The sequence below is a fragment of the Meleagris gallopavo genome, chromosome 11 (assembly GCF_000146605.3).
Source record: "Meleagris gallopavo isolate NT-WF06-2002-E0010 breed Aviagen turkey brand Nicholas breeding stock chromosome 11, Turkey_5.1, whole genome shotgun sequence".
NCBI classification, from domain to species: domain Eukaryota; kingdom Metazoa; phylum Chordata; class Aves; order Galliformes; family Phasianidae; genus Meleagris; species Meleagris gallopavo.
This window is the reverse complement of record NC_015021.2, coordinates 13,467,176-13,472,556: the sequence shown is the minus strand read 5'-3', so window position 1 is coordinate 13,472,556 and position 5,381 is coordinate 13,467,176. Positions and strand designations below refer to the sequence as shown.

Below are 5,381 nucleotides of genomic sequence, written 5' to 3'. Positions count from 1 at the left end.
TCGTGCAGCGGAGGGAAATAGGGATGTAAAGTATGTACTCGAGCTGAATAGGCCATTTGAGCAAAATAAGAACTGAGATGAACTTTAGCCTCCAAATTTAAACCAAAATTGGATCTCAAACCTTCTCACATTTGTGTGTCAAAGTTACCTTGTAAAATTACCCCACCTCCATTGTCATCGACTGTTTTCTAGTGTGGCAGTTTAATTCATAGTTCCAGTTGCTGAAAAACACCCAAAGATTGGGGCTGAGCAAACATGAAATCTGGTAGCTTGACTGTGGCTGGGTGAGTCATTTCAATACTCTGTGTGTTGTAGAACCTCAGACCCCAACGATTACTTTTCATTTCTGTTTTGACCTCATGGGACTTTTTATTTTTTGGATCGCTCTGGGAGAAAGCATTTCAGATGTGAGCATTTTCTTAGGTCTTCTTGCTACTTCATGATTTGTGGTTAATGTGGTGCTGGAGAAACCCAGAAAAATCCCTCTGGTTAGCCCAGTCTAACTTAATTTAGGCCAGCTGCACCCCTGTGCTACCAATTGCAACATCTAAAGCCTCTGCAAATCAAGTACCACCTCATTACATCCAGTCCCCACCTCCACCTGCGGCAAAGGGAAGGGAGAACCCCAGTGATGGGTGGGTGGTGCATTTGGGCTCCGATTGCATTCATGAAGCAAAGATCCTGATTGTAAGGTAGGGGAAGTGACTGATTCCTAAGCAGGAGTTGTAGTAGTTTTAACCAGAGAACATGAACTCTATAGCCCTTGCTGGAGAATCTGTTATTTTTCATGATGAGATGGGTGCAGTTCTGATCGTGTGAGATGGTATGCAAGGGGTGATGGCTCTAGTGTACCATATAGGGTAGATGTAATTCCTTAAAACTGTATAGGTAGCAGCACTAGCCTGTGCCACTGTTTTAGTTTGCACAGACTGGAGCTAGCATTGGACAAGCTGGCAAAGGTAGTGCTGGATGTGCAGGCAGGACAGTTGGCTTCACATGCAGCAGTAACCCAAGAGTTCACCTAGCTTCTCAGGAAGGATTTGATGAGCTCTCTGCTATGTGACTGCATGGCTAGACAGTTCAAAGCTGCTTTGGGTGCCTGTGCATCAACTGCGTTCAATTCCTACAATCGCTTGGGGATGTTTGTTTGATTGTCAAAACACTTTGGTACTAAGGGCTTCTTCACACCCTCCGGTGCAATGTGATTACTGATTAATAGACCAGGCTTAATTGTTTGGGTGCCCATCCTGGTTCTGTTTAGACCTGCATGGAGAAGGAGTAGGATACCACTGTATCAAAATAGCAGCAGGTACCTGCTGAGGTGAGCAGGTCTGAAGTTAGGAGCAGCTATTGGAGCTTGTTCAGCTGAGGGGCTAACTGAACAGAAGACAATAGAGCCTAGAATTGTAGAATCATAGCATGGCTTGGGTTGGAAGGGATCTTAAAGCCCACTCAGCCCCAACCCCTGCCGTGGGCTGGTTGCCCCCTGCCTGCTCAGGGCCCATCCAACCTGGCCTTAAGCACCTCCAAAGCACCCATAGCTCTCTGGGCAGCCTATGCCAGGGCTTCTCCACCCTCTGAGTAAATAACTTTTTCCTAATATCTGGTCTGAATTTCCCTTCTTTTAGCTTAGAGCCTTTCCCCCTTGTCCCATCACTATCAGACTGTGTAAAAAATCAATCCCCCTCCTGCTTGTAAGCTCCCCTCAAGTATTGGAGGGCTGCAGTGAGGTCTCCCCAGAGCCTTCTCATCTCCAGGCTGAACAAGCATAGCTCCCTCAACCTTTCTTCATAGAAGAGGAGCCCCAGCCTTCTGAGCATCTTCACCTGTCCTACCAAGGCGTGGTGATCTTGAAGACCAGATTGATTGTTTCTTGTCTGGTTTGTTTTCACTGCTTTAGCTCTTTCAGAGCCTTTTCCTGGAGTTGCCCAGAAGCTCAGCCACAGGCTCAGGCAGGATGCTCACTGGCTGTCACCATGCTGGGATTGTGCCCAGTTCAGCTCCTTGTGTGTACTCCAGAGCAGGAGCTTGTGGCAGAACAAGGGCTGCTCCTCACCCCATTCCTGAGAGCAGAATGGCCACACTGTGTGCCATTCTTGCTAGTAATGAGTGGTGAAAGCAGGCAGGTCTCAGGCACTGCTTCTCTGTCATCCCAGGGCCTGGTGCTGCAATGAGGCACAGACACAGGTAGCTGCTGCCAGTTGGTGAGGGTGCCTGTCTCCATAACTCACCTGGCAATCTCTCTGCCAGTCTCCACTCCATGTTCTTTGGGATATTGCAGCCGTCAGCAGCCCTGGCGATTGGCAGTGGTAGCATGGTGACTCACCAGGCCTGGCTCTACCTGAGTTAAATTCTGCTATCAAGTTGATGATCTGCAGGTAATTTTGCTCCAGCCGAACACCACAGACTTGCTCTCACGCATCCTGCTCTCCCTGTAGGCAGAAAGCTTCCCCCCAAATTACCCCACCCTTGCTTGGTGTACCCACAGCCTCTGGCCACTCTGTAGTGTGCTGCCTGTTTTGGAAACCAAAAACCTCTGCCCTAGTCCCTAACTTCAGGAATTAGTCTCTGGAGGCCAGAGAAGTGCCACAGAGAAGTATGGGTGAGTGCTAGTCCCTGGGGGCTGCAGCACTAAGTCCCTGGTTGGGCACAGAGGAGGTATGAGGAGATGCTTTAGTATCCATTTCCCTGCTCTAAAATGGCAGCTTTGGGGCTTTGTGGAAAAAAAGAGCCAGGTGTTCATAAGAAAAAGAAGAAAAAAAAGAAAAGAAACTTAAGAAAAAAAGAGTAAGAAATAAAATGAGTTATGATGCTTTTCCTGAATCCTGGGAGCAGTCCTTGGTTAAGCACCCAAATGACTTGGAGAAGAGTAGGAGTCTTCATGCCACTAGAAAGGGAGACTGGGTACTTTGTGTGCACAGAGAAAAAGGGGAGGCAGCGATGCTGAAGGCAAAAGGCTGTGCTAGCAGCTCTAAGCACTGCAGAGTGACTTTCCAGCAGAATGGAGAGAGCCCCACAGGCGGCTTTGTGCAGGAGGCAGATTTTTTACAAAGCTGTTAGCTAAGCCGAAGGTCTGACTGATGTTATAAGAGCATTCTGTGCCTTGTTGAGAAACTTCTGGGATTTGTCTTCTCTGAAATGCTGAGACTCCTTAGTGACATGTTCCTGCTTCACAGCTCCTAGTAACACAGGAAAGCACATATCGCTTTCATATGTGAATCCACAGACAGGATTAAAGTTAAGGATAACATCAACGCCATTGTCATCTTACATATCCCCCTCTTATGTCCCCTTTGATCTATCTTGTTATTTATTTCAGGGTGCCCAGTGTCCCATCTTGCCAGGGAGGTCAACAGAAGTTTAGCCACTGACATCACGAACAGGATTGCAACCCGCATCTGTGATTAGTGATGAAATGAAACCCACAGCTTGAAATCATTTATCCATCATATCCGATCAAACACAAACATCCTCTGCACTTGGAAATAAATGAGGGTTGGAGCCAGCTCGCCTCTGCAGAAGTTTGTGACACGTGTGATAGATTGATGAGCTGAGAACAAGCTGCCACCCTCCACCCCCATCATCAATGATTTTCCATTCCGCCTGGGGAAGGGGACACTGAGGCCAGAGGTGAAGGATATACTTTCCAATAAGTGTTTCAGTGGGAGGTGAGAAATATGAGTCCCTGGAGGGGCAGAAGGAAAAAAAGGAAGGCACTATTAAGCAGGGCAGTTTAGAGAGAGCAGCTGCTTGACAGACTTCTGGCACAACAGTAAGGGCAGCAGCAGCCCTACTCTTGCAGCATCTATTGTTGAATGCTACAGGTACCAGAACAGCACAGACCATGGTCTCTGACTGGTGAAGGCTTTTTTCAGTTGCATATGAAGATAAGAGGCCTGTAAGATGAAAGAAGAGAGCTGATGATGTCTGCTGGCCATGAAATGTGGTAATGCCAGCAACAACAAACACAGAAGGGCTCAAATCCAGCCAACGGCTCACATCCAGCCAACTCTTCACTGCCTTTGCTGTGTCCACAGCTGCCAGCAAGGAAAGTCCTGTGCTCAGCTGAAGGGCAACAGCCCCACCAGTTTTGTTCTCATCTGTTTCACAGTGGTGGGCTTTTGGGGATCAAGGCAGAAAACAAAAGCTGACTTGGAGTTCCAGTGTCACTGTTCTGTGATTTTAATTGGGAAGTTGGTGTTACTTGCCCTTTCCTTATTTCTTCCCCTGTAGTGTGGCAGCTCCAGAAGCACAGCAGGGAGATTCAGGCTCCCAGAATAAATTCTGCTTCAGTGTAGAGCAAAGAACATCAACTGAACCAAGCAGTCACATCGTGGTCTAAGTGGGTGAGTGGTGGTTCACCTGGGGAGCACATGCATTAAGCCAGGGCCAGTCATTCACTTGCATTTCCCTGCCCCAGTCTCTGTTCGTTAAGATCAAAGTGAATTTCTAGCTCCCACAGCTGCAAAGGAATTTCTGAAAAGGTGAAATGTGTTGCCTGAAAGCAAAGAAACTAGAAAGAAAAGGGAACCTTTAACAATGATTCTGAATAGACATTATTTGCGATTGTTTGATATTTGCAACTGGGGCCAGCCATGCTTGAGAGCCATTTTGTGATATGGAATGTTTCTGAGTTATGACCTCGTGTTGCAGGTTTTACAACAAAAAGAGATGTCTCAGGGCTGAAACCTCAGGTTAAACTCACTGCTTAGTGGGTGAGGGATTTTGCATTTGGTAACATGAATGTACTGTGTGCTTAAACACAAGGGTACTATGCTGGTGGGCAGCGGGTAGGAGATGCTGGTATCGATTACAGTATCAAGAGAGTCTGCTAGGCCTGCCAGCACTGTACTTCAGGCTGTCTTCTAAAAAGTCTGCTATTGGAGTGCTTTGGAGATGCACAGCTGCAAGCAGCAGGGGGAAACACTGCAGATCGTGCTGAAAGGCACAGGTCAGTATCTGCTGCCTGCCGACTCAAATGAAGAAATGTGGCTTGAAGTTTTCACTTCCTTCCAAAAGCAGCACAAAAAATAGCTGATTTCGTAATTTAAAGTAGGTTCTGGGACACTCTTACAGCATCTCCATCAACACCTACCTCTGAAACCCCAAACCCACACAGTTTGAATGATATGAGTTGGTCTTGACTCCTACAGCCTACCAGATGCTGGGTCCTTTTGTATGAGCTCCAGAGTGCTCCTTGTGTGGGATGGCTTTGCCCTTGCTGCTGTAAGGCCCCTTCTCATCTAGAGAGGGCTAGGAGGTACCCAAGTGATAGAACTCCACTTGTCACAGGGAAAATGGCTTATTAGACACATGAGAATCTCCTTTACATGAATCTCCTCTACACACTGGTTAAGGAAGTAACGTAGGATGGCATGGCC

General features: G+C 47.4%; 1 long non-coding RNA gene across 2 annotated transcripts; it reads left to right on the top strand.

The window, feature by feature from the left end:
* Positions 1-566: 566 nt before the first annotated feature.
* Positions 567-5,176, top strand: LOC109369492. 2 transcript variants are annotated; one of them, XR_002118612.2, is made up of 3 exons: positions 567-692; positions 2,157-2,378; positions 3,320-5,176. It is a non-coding gene; the product is annotated as an uncharacterized LOC109369492 (long non-coding RNA). The 2 variants fall into 2 exon arrangements; XR_002118613.2 differs by lacking the exon at positions 2,157-2,378.
* The last annotated feature ends 205 nt before the right edge of the window (positions 5,177-5,381 follow it).